Genomic DNA, 19,559 nt, shown 5'->3' on the forward strand with positions numbered 1-19,559 from the left:
AAAAGTATGAAGACAAATATCCGTGAAAAACACAAAAGAAAACAAAACAATTTTCCTGAGAAAGCAAATCACAGCAGCTATATGTGGTCCGGCAATGGCATGACTAAATTTCTCGATCTGCCATGTAGAGGACAACATAACCCTCCATGTTTTCTCTCTATAGCAAGACTCAACTTCAGCCTAAAACGTGCTGGACAGCTCACTTATACGTATTATTTCATGATTCTGTGAGGGAAACATTGACAGGAAAGACCAAAAGTATCTCACATGACTTCCAGAATGGACAAGAACCAGTCTGGGCAGCTGCAACAGGAGTACAAGTCTGAAAAAGAGCATCCATCACGGGCTGCCTCTCTCCCAAAAAGAAAGGAAAGGCAATGCAATGTAGCATGTGAAGACCCAGTATTAGAACTTCCTGTTTGATTGTCATCCCCAAAACTGAGAAAGAAATTAAGCTTTGCTAATAGTTTACATGGATTGACTTTGGAGTCTTCAGGTTCACATGTCATATGAGGTCCTTGAAGTACCTGAGGCAGGTTCAGGGCATTCTCTAGTTCTGAGGGACTGGCACAGTGTCCTGGCTGTCAGTCATTGTTCCCAATAAGTGCTCTGCAAAATGCAGAAGTTTATGTCTTCTTGGTTAAGTAGACTTATAAGTTCTATTATCTAGTTTAACTAAAGTTAAGATATTTTAATTTTTTTTCAACGTTTATTTATTTTGGGGACAGAGAGAGACAGAGCATGAACGGAGGAGGGGCAGAGAGAGAGGGAGACACAGAATCAGAAACAGGCTCCAGGCTCCGAGCCATCAGCCCAGAGCCGGACGCGGGGCTCGAACTCACGGACCGTGAGATCGTGACCTGGCTGAAGTCAGACGCTTAACCGACTGCGCCACCCAGGCGCCCCTAAAGTTAAGATATTTTAGGGAAAAAATCTGACAGAGATAATATGGATTAATAGTGATACTCAAAGAAAAAAAAAATCTAACGCCAAGAAAACAGCAAAGATGACAATTCCTTCACAAGGATTATGTGGTTGAAAACAAGTCCACAAATGAGTAACGGAGCAATGACGACCTACCTATTCATATCTAACATGAAGTCAGTCAAAAGTATTTGAAAACGTTAAGAATGGGGCGCCTGGGTGGCGCAGTCGGTTAAGCGTCCGACTATCAGCCAGGTCACGATCTCGCGGTCCGTGAGTTCGAGCCCCGCGTCCGGCTCTGGGCTGATGGCTCGGAGCCTGGAGCCTGTTTCCGATTCTGTGTCTCCCTCTCTCTCTGCCCCTCCCCCGTTCATGCTCTGTCTCTCTCTGTCCCAAAAATAAATAAATGTTGAAAAAAAAAAGTTTAAAAAAAAAAAAGAAAAGAAAACGTTAAGAATACATCTACTATGATAAAAACAGAACATCACCCCAAATTAATAGTATGCTTGAATATAAACAGTGAAAATATTACATGTGTTAAACAAGCTTATATTGATGAACATTCTCATTTGTTTTTCATAAAAATAACAGGATAAGAAGGTTTGGTGACATTCTTCTAGTGAATGTTAAAAATAAGCTCTACAAGAATGAGGATTTTGTTTTCAGTACTGATATATCTGAAACCCCTACAAACTCGACTCTCAATAATTGAAGGAAAATAAATATCTGAAATCCCACACTTACATTTTACCTAGCCATGTAAAAAATGCAAAAATAGTTTTCAATTCATAAGACTGTTAGAGTTCTTTATTGTCTTCTAAGATACACATTCAGAATATTTACTCTGCGTAGGAAAATATGAAAACTTTGTTTTAATTATCCTTTTTTCCTTCTGTTTTCTTTTTTTAAATACTGACTGTGCTTGCACATCTTACTAAAAATGTTTTGAGGATACTCCTTGTTTGAAACTCTGTACTAACTATGCTCTCTGACATTAATTAAAGTAGAAATAATGAAAGCTAATGTGCATATATTTCAAAAAAATGTTTCATAATATATTAGCCTCAATACTCAGAACTGAGAGAAATGCAAAGCAGTTCAAGTGCCTTCAGGTACAGGAAAAAAAATATTCAACATTTTAAATGAAAACAATCACTCTCTCAGAAGTGAGTTCATTTAAATCAATCACTGTCACAAAAATTGTTTTCACGCAATGTGCAGACTGACAAAAGAGAAATCAGGATAATCCTTAGAATGATGGATATATTTGTAATCATTATTTAAATTGAAAAATGCACAATATGGCATGTGTTTTTACATAGAAAATATAAAAATGTATATACATCACACATACCATGTTTGTTTACACATAAATTTCGGTACTAGTTGGTTATCAGTGCAGGTTCTTAAATGTCACTTCTCTATTAGCTATGGAAAAATCACATGTTTTTTTATAGGGTAAAAAGCAACTTTTGGAATAGACATTTTTGTGGCAGATCTAATTAGATTTTGGCACGCTTAGTAGCAGAAAATAGCATTGTGAATAATTTACCCAAAGCCATAAATTATCATATAATTCAGCCATAAAAATAAACCATGTTCAAGAGCTCTTCCAAAGGGCTGAGGGAAAAAGGTGCGGTAGGGACATTAGAAAAGTGATAAATAAACTAAAGGTATGTGAAAACCTGCTATGTTTTTGATAATTCCTTAGGATGGCATTCAATCAATTTCCTCTGGAAATTGCCCCCATGTTACCCGCAGGGCCCAGCCTCTAAGAATCCTGTGTCAGCTACTTCCGAATGGTTGCCTGATCGCCACCCCAATTCAATGCATTACTATGTCTGTTCAATTTTAACTGCTGATTCTACAGCCTATAACAGGCTCTCCACCTCTGCCTACCAGAATCTTTTGCCTGCAGGCACTAGAGACAGAACCTTGCATAAAAAAAAAATAGTTCCTGCCCTCAAAGAGCTTGCTGTCTACTGAGGGGGGTAAGGGAAATGTATAATATGGTTCCATGCCAATTAGTCATGTGTGAAATTATTGGGTTTATATGTCTTCCTGTCCTGCAAGTACATTATAAACCCCTTGATAATTTGTATCATCTGTTATTCAAAGTAGCCTATCACTATTCTTTGCACAGAGTAGCTGTTCAACAAATATTTAATGACTGAATTTATTTCATTAGTCTTTAAAAAGAATTTATATATAAACCCTAAATGGCATTCGAGGCAAGATGCATTTTTTATATCTTAGTTAAGAATTGAAGGAGCAGAGCATGCTTGAGATAAATGTGGGTTTTGAAATGGAAATTCTAATAATTAAAAAAAAATTCCAAAACAATTTGAGCCAAAAAAAAAAAAAATCCCTCTTAGTAGTGTACATTAAGGAAACAACAGTGGGTAGAGCATCTTCTTGGGGAATACACTTGAGAAGATGACTAAACGGAAGGCAGGCCATAATATCTTGCTTAATATGTGACCCTCAACTCCAAGGAGCATACAGAAATAAGAGTAATTCTTGGGATTCCTAATGCAGGGTTGAACTATCACTAGCTTTGTGAATATCCAGTGTCTACAAGCTCCACAAGGGAACACATCTCTGGATCTCAGTTAAAAGTATCTTCTTCCAATACTATTTTCCATTGAGGTTCTCTAATTGCAAGATTCTAACATATTAGAAACACACTGGAGGTCCTATGACCCCAACATAATTTGGAATTGAACAATAAAATGGCCAAACATTGAATCTACTGTTTCCCTTTATTTATTCATCACTTACAAAGATAAATAATGATAAAATACATGTGTTTTGGTTTGCTAACATATTCCTTATAAATTTTAATTATATATTTAAAAATAAATTATAAATGTTAATTATGTAATTGCAAAAGATAATATAAAATATTCTTGTACATATTTAAGAACGAAAAATGTGTGTCCTTCAGTGACAACAAGTAGGGTTCAAGTCAGTCATTATTATTGTTACATCTAAAGAAAGCTTTGCTGATAATATATTCTGTCAAGGATTCCTAATTTATCAATTATTTCATTTCCCCCTGGCCAGAAAACATACACGCAAATGCAAAGAAGTGGTATGCTCTGTCTCGTTCAGTGTTGATGTGTCACTCTGTGTGGAGTCTGAAACACTTACAAATATGAACACATCATTCATGTTCAAATTCTTCATCAATGACATCAAATACTAAAAGAAACTTAACAATATTTTGACGATATTTTATAGCAATTTCCTTACATTAGCCTAGGTATCAGAAATGACCATGCTGCTGGCTTACTGAGGACATAATATTTCCTAGATTGCCAAGCAAATAACTAAGCATTTTACTTAAAATTTCAAATGCTATTGTCATAGGAAGAGTGGAATCTGAGATATTTAAGGTTAGTTGCTACCTAAATAATATTTATTTTTTTAACTCTATACATTTTGGTATTTGTGTTCTTACTGCTGCTTTCAGACAAGTATCTCAAAGGAGTGTTCAAAATCTTAGCAATATATTTTCAATAAGCACACAATACTATGTATTTCTAGTTAAATTACTAGAATATTCCATGCTTATTCAACCAGCCTCTAAATGTTCAATGATAACTCTTCTTTCCATTTCTTCATTACAGGATTTTTTTAAATTAAGAAAACCACTATTGGCAATAACTACTACAAACCTCTTTGAAATTCTGAAAGGAAGCTGTGCCATCTTGAAATACTCACAATTTGGAAATTAAACTTGTGATACTTTTTTTTCACAGTGTGGCATGCACACACACACACACACACACACACACACAAGTAGCAAAGTGTGGGACCACTTTGCCACTTAAGTGATCAAAACGACATTCTTTGACTTTGATAATCTTTTCGCTTCTTGCAGCTCATCCAAAAAGCCTTTTTATACTTATTATAAGATAAAACATAATCGCATATTATAAATATTAATCATGCCTCTCTTTATGTCCTTCATAAAGTTTGAGGTTAATCAAATATAACTGAATGGCTTGAGTAACAAGAGTAGTATTAACACTTGCTAATATTTTATATTCAAATACTATTACAATAAACAAATTTTGGTGTGGAAATATGAGTGAAAAAGAATGTGAATGTTATATGAACTATATGGCATAATCTGAGAGAGTTTCATAATTATGCAGACTTTCTTTAAAAAGTGATTTCTACATCTAACCAAGATAGAGTAACAGGGACCAGAAGTACTCTTTCACAGGAAACAATAAAAAAATCACAAATTGAATTTTGCAAGACACTGGACATCAGGAAATGAAAAACAGTAGTCCCTGAGTGATGGTAAAGAAATAAGGTGAGTCCTACTATTTCCTGAGAGAGATTCCAGGGCATGGAGAAGGGCAGGGAGCCCAGTGGACTTCCTAAATTGAGGAAATTGAACTTAAAGTCCAGAGAGACCAAAGTAGATGGCATACAGTAGATTGGGAAAGAGAGAGCTGCTGAAAGAGAGAACATCTAAGATCTGCAGAGGGTTCCTGTGAGTATTCAGCTTTGCACTGATCTACAGTTTATGTGGGGAAACCATCCCTAATTGGGGAAAACCATCTGAGAGGATTAGAGGGAACACTGCCTCAAAAACACACAGGACTGTAAACACTACCTGTTCCCACTAGTCAGGCCGGAAAAATTCATAATTCATGGGAATTGAGCAGAGTATAAATAGGGTTTTACTTCAATAGGGAGAAAAATTAACCGTAGTCTGAGTCCTGCATTAGTCTCACCTAAAAAATCCTAAAAACAAGTACGAAAGAGTATACCATTTCAAAGGAAATTAACTGCATCCCAGAATAAGCTCAAGAATATTTATAGGAATACAAAAATTTTGAGCACTCAATAAAGTAAAATTAAAAATATTTGGAATCCAATAAAAAATTACCAAGCATGCAAAGAAACACAGAGATTTCACCTGTAACAAGGGGAAAAATCAAACTGAACTAGAACATCCTCAGATGTTAGAATATTAGAAAAGGACATGAGGTCATTATAACTGTATTGCATAATTCAAAAATTAAGTAGAGACACAGAAGACACAAAAAGGGCCCCAAATGAACTTCTATTGATGAAAGGCACAAGTTGTGAAATGAAAAACAAAAACATTGGTTGTGTTTAATTGTGGATTCGGAATTGCAGAAATAAAAGGGTAAACTTGAAGACATAACAATAAAAATGGTTCCAAATGAAACCCACAGAGAAAAAATAATTAAACAAATAAACAGAGCCTTAGTTGTGTGATAACTTGAAGCAACAAGAGGCATGTTTAACTGAAGTCTCCAGAAGAGATTATCAACAGGACAAGAAGGAAAAAGATTTGAAGAAATAATGGCTGAAAAACTTCCAAATTGGTAAAATGTATCCAATATCCAAATAGCTTAACAAATTCTAAAGACAGGAAATATGACAAAAACTACATCAAGACACATCTTACTGGCAGTACTCAAAACCAGTGATGGAGAAACAATCTCTTCCCCCCACCCCCGCCCCGCCCCAGTAAGGAAAAACACATTACATAGAGAAATAAAGACAAGAAAGACAGCTGATATTTTGTTTGTAACAGTTCAAGCAAGAAAACAATGTAGCAACATCTTTAATGCACTGAGAGAAATATTTTAAAACTCTAAAATAGTGAACATATCTTTAAAAAATAAAGGTAAAATAAAGAAATTTTTAGACACACAGAAAAGAAAGAGTATACCATCAGAAGGATTCCATTACAAGAAATGTTGAGGGAAGGTACTCAGAGACAAAGAAAATGATATCAGAGAGCAATATGTATCTAATCTAAGAAAATGAGCACTGGTGATAGTAAGTACACAGGTCAAGACATACATTTTTTGTTATTTATATCTCTTTAAATGATAATTGACCATTTAGGCAAAAATCATAATGCAATGTGGGGTTTATAACGTGTAAAAGTGAAACATAAGATGGCAATAGTATAAATACCAGGAAAGGAAAATAGAAATATGCTACACACACTTAAATATATATCATACATGCTATTAGAAAGGCCCCACATTTGGTTTAATGTTCTGCTGATACCATCTTGAAATTATTAATAGCTTTTTTTTTTAACAATAGGCCTTGCATTTTCATTTCGCCCTGAGCTCCTTGAATGATATACCCTGTCCTGGCCTTAGATACAACACCAAAAGCAAGATCCACTGAAGAAAACATTGATAAACTGAACTGTATAAAAATTCAAAAACTTCCACTCCAAAATAAACTGCTAAAAGACTTTAGGACAAGTCACAGACTGGGTGAAAATATTTACATGGTTTGTGCCTCAATAAAGGCTTGTATCCACTAATATATAAAGACTTAAAACTCAATAATAAGATAACAAGATTCCAATAAATCAAGTGCACAAAACTATAGAGAATTTTATCAGAATATTTGCAGATGAAAACAAAGTTCATGAAAAGATGCACAACATCAGTAGTCATTGGGGAAATGAAAATTAAAGCCATAGTGGGTTACAGTTACACATATTATAAGATTAAAATTCAAAAGAGTACCAGACAAATTGTTGGCAAGGATGTGGATAAACTGGAACTCACCTACACTAATGGGAGATATAGAAATTACTCCACTGACTTTAGAAAGCTGTTTGCAGATTCTTAAAATGTTCAACATAAACCTGCCTACATAATTCAGTCATTGCACTTGTAGATATTCACTCAATAGCAATAAAAGCTTATGTCCATTCAAACCATGTATGTGAATAGTTATTTGTAATTATTTGTAATAGCTCCAAACTGGAAACAACCCAAATGTCTATTTAACAGATGAATGGATTAAAAAAAAAAAACAACAACACCAAAAAACAAACAAAAAAAACCCCTGTGGAATAGCCATACAATGGAATACCACTCAGCAAAAAAAAAAAAAAAAAGGAATGAGCGATTGATAAATGCAACAAAATGGATGGATGCCAAAATAATTGTGTTGAATAAAAGTCATATAATAATAATAAAAAATGGGGGCGCCTGGGTGGCTCAGTTGGTTGAGTGCCCAACTGTTGATTTTGGCTCAGGTTATGATTCCAGGCTCATGGGGTCACCACGGGATGCGAGCCGGGCATGGAGCCTGCTTAAGATTCTCAGTCTCTCTCCCTCTGCCCCTCTCCCGCCTGTGCTATCTCTCTTTCTCTGAAAAAAAAAATTAGGAGCACAAAGAGGCATAAGGAAATTTTGGGGTGATGGACATATTCATAATGTTGAGTGTGATTGTGGTTTCTTTTTTTTTCTTTTGTTTATTTATTTATTTTGAGAGAGACAGAGCATGAGCAGGGGAGGGGTTGAGAGAGAGAGGGAGAGTGGAAGAGAGGGAATCTCAAGCAGGTTCAGCACTGTCAGTTCAAAGCCTGACCTGGGACTCGAACTCACAAACGGTGAGGTCATAACGTGAGCCAAAACTAAGAGTCAGACACTCAACTGACTGAGCCACCCAGGTGCCCCATGATTATAGTTTCTTATGTCAAACTCATAGAATTGTACACTTTAAATACGGAGAGATTATTTTACAACAATTACACCTTAGTAGAGCGATTAAAACAAAAAACAAAAAGATAAAAATATATATTAATAAGGATGAAAGAGATCTCAGGGTAAAGAATCTTACAGTGGATAAAGAGGGATTATTTCATAATGATTAAGGAGTCAGTTCATTAAGAATACATTAAAAATCCTGAATGTTTATGCACGTACTGACAGTTTCAACTACATGAAGCAAAAATCAATGTAACTTCAAGGAGAAACAAAAAAGTATAAAATTATAGTCAGAAATTTCAACTCTGTTCTCAAAAAATTATGCAACAAATACACAGAAAATCAGTAAGGATATAGAGGAAAAAAGCCTAAGGCTTAGAGTGTTATGTGTGAAATTTAATATACTCTGTTAAATCACTACAAGGTATGATCCACTTCTCTGAGAAACTAGAAATGGGATTTCCTAAATGTAAGAAACCTGAAAACTAGTATTTGATTCATTCATAGAATTTTCACAGCCAGTCAGACCTATAGCAGGTTGTATGAATTTGCTTCCCAGCTGTGATCACATTATCTAAAATTGAGGATTAGCAGGACAAAAAGTATGGTGTTTAAGAATCAAGAGCATCTGTCAAAATTAAAGTATCTAAAGGCTTCCAGTGAAAGTTATGTTGCAAACAATATAAAGTGTTGCATTAACCATGTAAACAAGATTCACGTTAGATGCATAGTTTTCTTAGCTTTCTTAAGAGAAATTGTAGAGGAAGAAACTGGGACCTTCACATGAAAAAAAGTGTTTCTGTCTTTTGAGCACACATTTGCTTCAGGGTCTGGACGCACTTTCCTAAGTGTACTATGCCAAGAAAATAATCAGGACCATAGGTGAATTTACGAAAATAACCACATAACAAGGGCTGATCAATGCCTTCTCCAGAGCTGAGGCTCACACATTTGAGAAATAGTATTTCAAAGCAGGTATAATCTCATTTTGCCTGTTCACTTCTAGGGCTACAGAGAGATCTCCACCCAATGATCAGAGCTGGCTGTAATGAACTTGTTGAAAGTGGTACTGATAATCCCATAAGGCTGCTTCCGTTTAGGGATGGTACAGACATCTGAGCTCTCTTCCCTTCAAAGTTTCTGCTTCAGGAGCCTCTGGGTGGCTCAATCAGTTGAGCGTCCAACTTCGGCTCAGGTCCTGATCTCATGGTTTGTGGGTTGAGCCCCGTGTCAGGCTCTGTGCTGACAGCTCAGAGCCTGGAGCCTGCTTCAGAATCTGTGTCTCTCTCTTTCTTCCCTTCTGCTCATGCTTTCTCTCTCTGTCTCTGTCTCAAAAATAAATAAACATAAAATTTTTTTTAAAAATTGTCTGCTTCAGACATTTGTCTTCCAGCTGCTTCTAGGAGGAGATGAGAGTCATAAACTCTTTTGTGAACCAAGGCTACTCCCTTCAGAACCTCTAAAGCAGCAGGGGAGGGAGGAGGAAGGAGAAGGTATTGAAAGGTACCTATTCATCACAATTGACATGGACACTTCCAACTAGGGAGGTAAAACATTTAAACCAAAGGTCATGAAAACAAAACAAAACAAAACAAAACTGGAAATCAATGTGGAAGTTCCATAAAGGATGATGCAGAATTTAGTCTTGGTTTTAGAGTTCAATTGTGATGAGGTATGTGTATGTTGAAAGCCGAAAACTTCTGCATAATTTATCAGGAAGTGGTGCCTCTTATCATTTTTATTTATTACACTTAAATGACATTTCATAACAATTTCTTCAAAGAATCCTTAATGGTGCATCCATCATTGAAACTCCATATAGTATAGCTCCAGGAATAGATCGATTCATCTTGGAAAACAAGAGAAGAAATCCTCACCATGTTCTGTTTAAGTGCATTGCAAAAAGCCAAGATATTTAACTGGCTCGCTCAAACAACTACTCTGTTCCAGGCTCTCTGTTAGGAGCTGAGAGGAATTTACAGTCAAAGCAGATTGCTGTCCATTATTCCCAGCATCAGCAAGCCAACATATGAAGTGGGTCCTGAAATAATGAGGCTGGGCAAACAGAAAGTTTCAACGCTAAATGTAACAGTAGAAAGAATGACAGCTGTCATCTCCTGAGCCCATACTCTGGGCTGGAAACTACTCTAAGTGCTTCTTCCATATTGAGTCATGAATCCTACAGCAAACTTTTGAAGTAGGTGGCATTATTATCCTCACGTTACACATAAGCAGACTGAGGTTAAGAGGGGTATGTGCCTTGCCCAAGATAACACAAGAAGGGAATGATGGAGCTGGCATCAGAGCCTCTGGGGTCTGGCCTCCTGCCTATCCGCATTCCATTGAGCCGGGCTTTGGCTGAGGACCCTAGTGTATTCAGAGCACCCAGAGGTCACAGTGATTCACTGAAAGCACACAATGAGAGCACTGACAGATTAGAGGACAATGACTGACATGGCGGGCCCTGGCAAAACTGTATTAGAGAACATTTAATCTGAAGAAGGTGGAATTTCATTGTTTTCCAAAATTTATGGGGTTGTCACGGAGACAGATAGTGGATTATTTAGTCTTGCCCCGGATGACAGAAATAAACATAAGTAGAGTGACGTCAAGATTGAACTTATGTGAAGGTGGTGGTGTTATCTCTGTGATAACTACTATGTTCCAGGGACCTAGAAGGGTGTCTGTCATATACTAGGCGCTCAATAAATAATGACTAACTGAATAAATGAATTAATAAGGGGGGAGAAATGCAGCTGTCCAGTGAAAGAAAGAGTGAACTCTCCCACGAGGTCACGGCTTCCTCTGCACTGAAGCGTTCAAGAAGTGATTAGATGGTTATCTATCCAGGGAACTGGGGAAAGCATTGCTACTTCGCATGCCCTAATTTCAGGCCTGCTTTAAAAAAAAATTTATCTGAAGATACAAGACAAATATGAGAAAAGGACAACTTTATTTTAAAAAGTGGAAGCCATCATCATGGGCAAAGGACCACTTTAGGACCATGGTCCCTCCCCTCGCACACAGGCACAAGAATGGCAAGCTTCACCCCTTTCCTCTCCTAGGGGGTTGGACTGCTCACAATTAGGAAGTGAGGCAGAGTGGACACCAGTGAGGAGACTGGAGTGAGGGGGGCTGGGGGACTATTTCTTACTAAGCTGTTAAAGGAAAACAGACAGATCTTGCTTATTAGAGCAAAGTTTAGAAGATGGAAATCTATAGCAGGTGAAAGATTGAGAATATGTTGATCTGTCATAAGGTGAACCATGGGGTGCTGAGCTGCAGGCAAGCCAGGCATATTTCTACAGGCGTGAGACCTTCTCAAGTCTGGGAGGAAATGTGCAGGAGATTTTGTATTCAATTTAACTTTTTTTTTCAGGTTTCTTTAACTTTTACTTTAGTTCACAAATATAGTTGCATGGTTACAGCATGTTTACTCAATAACCAGTCCCATGATTTGGATACATTTTCAGGGTGCAGTGTAGGCAGGAGGAAGAGAAGTGGCGGCTGGGTGAGGATCTGATCCTCCCGCCCTCCCTACCCCTCCCCTCCTGAATGTACACTGAAGTCCTAAGCCTCAATTTTAAGTCCTTTGCTTAAATTGGATTTATGGTTTGTAGCTTTGGCATCAGATCCATATGTTTAACATCTAAAAGAGAAAAACAATGCTGAGAAAGGCACCACTCAGGGAGCCCTGCTCCTTTCAGTGTGTGAAGTTCCTCTTTGCCCAAAAGGCTTTCTGACCTGTAACTGAGCCGGAATGGGCCCCTGAAAAAAGTCACAGTGTCCTAGAGAAGAGCCAGAGAGGCTGGTGTCGCTGAAACCTCAAAGGAGAACGAGATCTGGAAGGTCTGCAGTCACGCCTCAGTGAGGCTAGTTGCAGATGACAAATAGCACGAGCAAAAAAAACCTTTAAAACACTACAGTCAGAAACACCACTTAACCACGTCCATGCTCATGTCTGTTATTTGCTCTTTTCTTTGACAATATAACTTCTTAGGGAACAGAAATCCCAACATTTTTACTAATTTTTAAATCCTGGTTCAGTCCTTGAACACAGATGTATGGAAGCAGATTTAAAACTCCTCCTTCAATTCTAACTCCATACAAAAGCCTGAAATCCTAGTGGATTTTGGTTTGAAGGTGTTTTATTTTTTAAGGAATTTACAACTTTATGTGGTCTTCAAGTTGGATAGGATAAAAAACAGATCAACAATAATAAAAGACTTAAGTGTTCATTCAGAGAATACCACCAACCAAAGAAGAGGGACATCTTTTGTAATGAACTGAAACGTGTGGTATAGACATAACTACTAAGGGCTGGTTATTCTAGCCTAGGTGGTTAGCGGAAGGCCTTGGAGAGAGTGTGAGGTGGGAACAGAGTCACAGATGGCCAGGATGTGGAAGGTGGATTGAGAGAAGGGTTTTCCAGGTAATGGGAATATCCTCTTGGGGAAAATTATTTCTAAAGACATGTTGTTGGACAGGACGGGGTTAGAGGACTTTGGGATAATGGCACACCAGGGTGACCACAGTCTGCAGGCAGCTCTGGGACATATGAAACACAACCTGAACAGTTGGCACATTAAACAGTGCAGAGATAAGAAGGTGTTGTGTCTGGTTTTGCTTAATTGAGAAATGATCTATGTTGTGACATTTTAGAGAACATATTCAACTACAGACTACTACTCTACACACAATGAATCCTCAGTAAAATAAATTTTAAAAATGTAATGTGAGAAGTGCATTTGGTTTGGTTCTAGATTTCCAAATTCAAAATTCTAAGCTTTGCTGTAGAGAATGTTAGCAGTGTGTGTGTGTGTGTGTGTACACGCGCGTGCGTGTGTGCACATGTAATAAAATTTAAAGACTGGTTTTGTTAAATGCTATGACTTTGGGTCTTTAGGTCATTCAAGATTGTTCCCACTGACATTTCTGCAGGGGATTAATTTAAATAATACTTTAAGCAAGAATGCTCTTGCTTCCTGAAGACAGGCTATGTAATAAGATCATTAATAGAAAAGCAACAACAAAAAAGCCTTAAATTCTTATCAGTATTTCTCTGAAATACTTGTAGCTAAACAAATTGCTGTAGTATCTCCCTAATCAACTCAAAAGCAGACAACTTTAAAAGGCCACATATTCTTTTTGAGATAACCTTCTGATGAAAGACAACAACAAAATACTTCTAAAAAGATATATTTCTACTTATGCACAATCGTGAGAAAGCTTCAAAGGGAATATCAATTAAAAACAAAGTTTAAGTATCATGATAATTGATTTAGTGTAAATACAGATGAGAAAAATCTGAGCTGCAATTTTCACCTCCCTGGATAGCTGTTGTCTTTATTCATGTACTAAAATATTTGAAGAAATGAATTTGCTGTAAATTTTGTGCCACAACATCAGGACTGTAATATATCTTCTAGAGCTTAATATTTAAAGAAATTATAAAATTATTCTATGTGACCAAATCTAATCATGGGATGCAGAAATAAAGAGACAAGACACAAAACTGAATACGTTTACAAAGCCACACTTGAAGAAATTCCTCCATTTCCATGCTGGGAAACAAACCATAAACACTGATCAAAAGCAAAATGTCAAAATGATGTTTCATCAGATAAAAGGGTAATAGAGCTTTACTATATGCTTATCTGACCTAGAAATTTGAATGCACATTATCTATTTCAATCTTTAGCCCATAGTTTTTGGGGTACAGTGTATAACATGTATTACCCATGTTATATATGAAGAAAACTTGGATCTGAGAACATACATCATTTGCCTATTATTGTTCAGTTAGTAAGAGATGGCATTTTTTTAAGTTTTATTTACTTATTTTCAGAGAGAGAGAGAGAGAGAGAGAGAGAGAGAATTCCAAGCAGGCTCCATGCTCAGCACAGAGCCCAAGATGGGGTTCGATCCCATGACCCTGGAAAATGATCTGAGCCAAATCAAAGGTCAGATGCTCAACTGACTGAGCCACCCAGGTGCCCCAAGATGGCATCGGTTCTAAATCTGACATGTGTTGGGCTTTGAAAGTGCCTTTGCTTTGTGGTGCTGTTATGCTTACACATCCAAATGTTCATTATACACATATGTATTCAAACTAGCTCCAGTGCCTCTGCACCTGTCAAAATACTGCCCTGTATTAAGGCCTTGTCTGGACATCCCATTATGAAATGGTCTCTTTTCCTCCAAGGGGAGAAACAGTCTTTCTTTCCTTGGTTTGGATATTTTATGAAACCATCCTTGTTGAGTCTTAAAACTCAATTTATTTATACAAAACAAGACAAAACATAGTTTCTCTATAGTGAAAGTGTTACAGTTAAGTTCTTTTTTTTATTATTTACTTATTTTCCCAGTTAACTTCTGATATAAATCTTGACTTATGCCAAAGCCTGAACAAGGTAAGAAGTGTTTATGTGCAGATCCAAGCCTTTCTTGGGAGGAAGTTCTGGTGTTCTCGTTTCTGTCCTCACAAGCTCACATCTGTAGAATACCAAGAAGTTCCATTTGCAAAGATCACTTCCTGGCTCACCTGAGAAAACATTGATCTTGTGAAACAGACTAATTCCAACTTCTCTGGACTCCTTTATGAAAGCTTCATGTCTGCTTTGCTCTGCAGTGTACCAGGGAGAGCCATTTGGTGACTGCTGTTCATTTAAATCCCTCCATTAAAATGAGATCTGTAGTTCATAAGGTCATCCCAGAAAGACAAAGCTTTAAATAAAATTGGAACTAAAAAAAGAACCCTCAAATCTCAGAGAGGACAGAATAAAATAGGTTTATAACAATATGGGTTGTAACAATGCTCTACTCCCACACAGCCTACGTGCTGGAACAAAATGTTTCCCAGGCGGAGAAGAGGATTTATGCCTCTGTACATTCATGAAAGCAGACAAGATCAATGGGAACCCTGTAACCACCCTGGTGATGCCACACACAGCAAAACATCCAGCCAGAAAGGCGCATGTGCTGCCGACAGCCCTCTGCTCAGATGTCTGCAGGACTGACTCCAGATAGTATGGGATTTGGGGTGGAGGGTAAAGCCTGGATTTGGGGCAAAGGTGGAGCCAGTTACCTTCTCTCCAGATTGGTGAGTTGGATAAGTGCCTAACCTTTCAAAGCCCATTTTCTCACCTGCATGGACATGAGTGAGATCACGTCTACCCATCACAGTAGGACCACTAATGAGATCAGGTGTATATAGATTTGAGAACTATAGCTGGCATTTAGGAGAGATTAAATGGGGTTAAATTTCCCCCATCTTCTACCATTTATTGTCACTGCTCCTGTTATAGGAATTTAAATTGGAATACCTAATATCCAAGTCTTTGGTGAAATTGGAAACAATAATACAGCAAGATAGGTAGTTCGTAGAGAGGCCATCTACCATCTCCTCTGCTCCTTTTCCCCCCACAGGACTCCTACCCCCCAGTCACCATACTCTTGATGCCTGTACCCTCACAATACCCTTGTCCATCCCTCTGCTCCGCAATATGAAAAGTCACCTGATTCTAGATGCTCACCAAATGGTGCCCTGTCTCTGCATTCAGATAAGATCATCCCAGAGGAACTTTTCAGAGCTGCCTCTTTCCAGAAAGCTCCCTCCTGCTTAGAGATACCAGGATGCACCCTTGTCCCTCCCCACTCTCTGTGTTTCCACACAGAGGGCAAGTCTCATGTTCCGCTCTGTATCTGCCGACAGGGAATAGTAATGGTGATAGTAATGGTAGTAACTATAATAATGATAACCATCATTTAGTCATTACTCAGTATGTGCCAAGCACAATACTCAGAATTGTATAAACATTACTTAACTACTTAACATGATCCTTAGAAAACCATAAAAATCAATTATTATCACTCACATTTTATTTACTTAAATACATATGTATAATGTGAGACTTAAGCAGATAAGGAATTTGACAATGTTCAGATAGTACTTTGTAAATCTAGGTTTTGATCCCTGTTTGCAAAGCTATTGGATGTAGTAGTAAATAATTATAGAGTTTTCATGTATTCCATGCCAGTCACAGAGCAATCTTATGATCTAGACTTCCGGTGAAGGCAAAGGAGAGATGAGGGAGAAGATTCAGATGAGAGCTTTACATGTAAGCAAAGAGCACGAGAATGTGTATGTCATAGGCAGAGACTGAGCCATAGACAAAGAAAAGTCATCCAGTCATTTGATAGAAGTTATAATGTCATTGTTAATTGTACCAATGGCTAAGGTTTAAGATATCTAGAGTTTACAGAGCAGGCCAAAGAAAAGAAGGAAATGGACATCTCAACTGTCAATACAAAGATGCAAAAGAAACAGCTTCTGTTTTAGATTTATTTGCTTTTTAAAAAAATGTATCCTTATTCAAACTCATCACTTACCCCTAAGGAAAAGCACCATGTATTACAGAAATACTTTTGATATGGAGATTTCCATATCAGTTCTCTTCGTATATTCTTTAAAAAGTGTTTTAGAAACAAAGGAAAGTGGTCCTCACCCTAATTGTTTACCATTTACCCACATATATTATTTGGGCATCAGAATAGGCCTAGTAAAAGCTAATTAAGATCAAGACATTCTTAACTTGATAATTCCCTTAACAGCAGAGAGGAAGTGCTATGCTTTGCAATTACGTGGGCCATTGAACACATGAAGTAAAAGGGATTAAACTTGTTATGACTCATGAACATGCCCCCAAATTACCCCAATCCCAGTGTTATCTGGTTTAAGGGAAAATGAATTTGCAGAAAACAAAGAGGTACTTTGTCCTCGAATCCCTGAGATCTTCAACAACAAAATCTGCAGTTTGACAGTGCACTGGCCTGACCACAGTGCAGTGGGAAGAACTCTGGGGGCTCAGCCATTTGTTGCCTGTCTGGTGAAGTCATAAGTCATAGGCTCCCAAATCTCTCTGTGAAGTGGACATAAAAGTACTTGGCCAACCAACGTCACAGGATGCTATATGAATCTCACACATTATTTTAAAGAAGTAAGAAGCAAAATCACGAACTGAGGCTGAAATGGTGGGTAAGTGTCCAAATCCTGAGAGGTGTAGCTAATTATGCCAAAAATGAGTTTTGTTCTGAGAATATGTAGTTCAATAAATTAAAGCAGGCAAGTGACAAGATCCTATGGAGATGCTTAAAGTGTTGCTCTGGTCACTAGACTGTCAGATGTGAGGCATGCAGTTAAAATACCATCCCTGTGGACCATGCCATAGGTGGCAGGGCCTTTTTCTGAAATGGCAGCAGCAGGACGGTGACAAATGCACAGATGTGAGAACTGTGGAGGAGGAAGAAATGATAGGATGAATTCTAACAGTGGCTTACTTTCTGCACTGGCTGCCTGCAGCTTAAAGCTGGGCTCTGCATCTTTTCCAATGTCTGTTTCCTGTTCACCGTCATCACCTCTCCAACCAGAATGTCCTTTCACAGGTGTTTCCTGGCCCCTGCACCCAGAGCCACATGAAGTCAGCTCGCCTTATGCTCTCACAATACCTTTTGGCCAAGTGCTGCATTGGCCAGTGTTACATTACATTGTTGCATTAACAGTGTTGCATTGACAGTGTTGCATTTTGCCTACCTGTCTGTGGGATTGTCTTGCTCTGACTGACAGCATAACAGTTCCCCAAAGATGTCCACATTCTATTCCCTGAAACTTGTGAACATGTTACCTTATATGGCAAAAGGCCCTTTGCATGAAGGGTTATGTTAAAAACCTCACCATAGTGAGATTACCCTGGATAATATAGGTGGGTCCAGTGTAATTACAAGGGTGTTTGTAAGAAAAGTAAAAGGGTGATATGACTATGGAATAATCATCAGACAGATGTAGTGTTGAGGACTTTGAGGCTGGAGGATGTTGGAAAAGGCAAAGAAATGGATCCTTCTCTAGAACATCCAGAAAGGAATGTAGCTCTACCGACACCTGGATGTTAGCCCTGTGAGACCCAGGTCAGAATTCTAACCTACAAAATCATCATGTAATACATTTGTGTTGTTTTAAGCCACAGAATTTGTGCTAATTTGTTATGGTAGTAATACTAAGTGATGATACTTGCACCAGACCGTTAGCATCTCAAGGGGAAGGACTACATCTTTGATCTCCTGAAGCATCCCATACATAGGCTCTTTGTGTTTGTGATATCACTTTCATTGAATACCACAGCCTCCCCCTACCTTTCCTGCCCTTTTAAAAATCATTTTCTCCCTTGTAGAGATATGGAAAAATAATTAAGGAAGTGTGTTGATAAACACAGTCTTTGCTTTCCTTTGCATTTGGAATGGCCTTGCAGCATTTTTTTTTCAACTTTTTTTTTATATTTATTTTTTTGGGGACGGAGAGAGACAGAGCATGAACGGGGGAGGGGCAGAGAGAGAGAGGGAGACACAGAATCGGAAACAGGCTCCAGGCTCTGAGCCATCAGCCCAGAGCCCGACGCGGGGCTCGAACTCACGGACCGCGAGATTGTGACCTGGCTGAAGTCGGACGCTTAACCTACTGCGCCACCCAGGCGCCCCTGGCCTTGCAGCATTTTAAAGGTGCTTTCACCTTTAAATCCTCAATGGAAGATTAATTAATTAATTAAATCCTCAATGGAGATTTACTATCTCCAGCTAAGAGTGGACTTTATCCACATTATGATTAAAATAATGTACAAATAGGGGCACCTGGGTGACTCAGCATCTGATTTTGGCTCAGGTCATTCTCTCCTGATTCTTGAGTTTGGGCTTGCTGCTGTCAGTCTGTCAGCACAGAGCCTGCTTCAGATCCTCTGTCCCCCTCTTTCTGCTCCTCCCCTGCTTGTGCTCCCCCCAAAATAAATAAATAAATAAATAAAAATAATAATGTACAAATAGGGCAGAGAATGTAAAAAATGAAAACAGTTGTGTTGCATGAGAAAGTAAAGCTTTAAATTTGTTTTTGTGTGGGGGCCACCTGGGTGGCTCATTGGTTGAGCATCCAACTCCTGATTTCCGCTCAGGTCATGGTACCACTGGTCATGAGACTGAGCCCTGAGTAGGGCTCTGTGCTGACTGTGTGGAGCCTGCTTAGGATTCTTTCTCTCCCTCTCTCTCAAAATAAATAAATAAACATTAAAAAAA

The 19,559-nt window shown here is 38.1% G+C and overlaps 1 protein-coding gene across 4 annotated transcripts in view; it reads right to left on the reverse strand.

Moving 5' to 3' along the window:
- Positions 1-19,559, reverse strand: part of FGF14 (fibroblast growth factor 14) — a 623,517-nt gene that overhangs the window by 134,637 nt on the left and 469,321 nt on the right. The window contains exon 1 of one of the 4 annotated variants that reach the window (XM_019829216.3): positions 17,784-18,004. The exons of the other annotated variants lie outside the window; for them this stretch is intronic. The gene's annotated coding sequence lies outside the window, so the exon portion shown is untranslated. Of the gene's footprint in view, positions 1-17,783; positions 18,005-19,559 lie in introns of those variants that run through there. 4 annotated transcript variants of the gene reach the window in all.

The sequence above is a fragment of the Felis catus genome, chromosome A1 (assembly GCF_018350175.1).
Source record: "Felis catus isolate Fca126 chromosome A1, F.catus_Fca126_mat1.0, whole genome shotgun sequence".
NCBI classification, from domain to species: Eukaryota; Metazoa; Chordata; class Mammalia; order Carnivora; family Felidae; genus Felis; species Felis catus.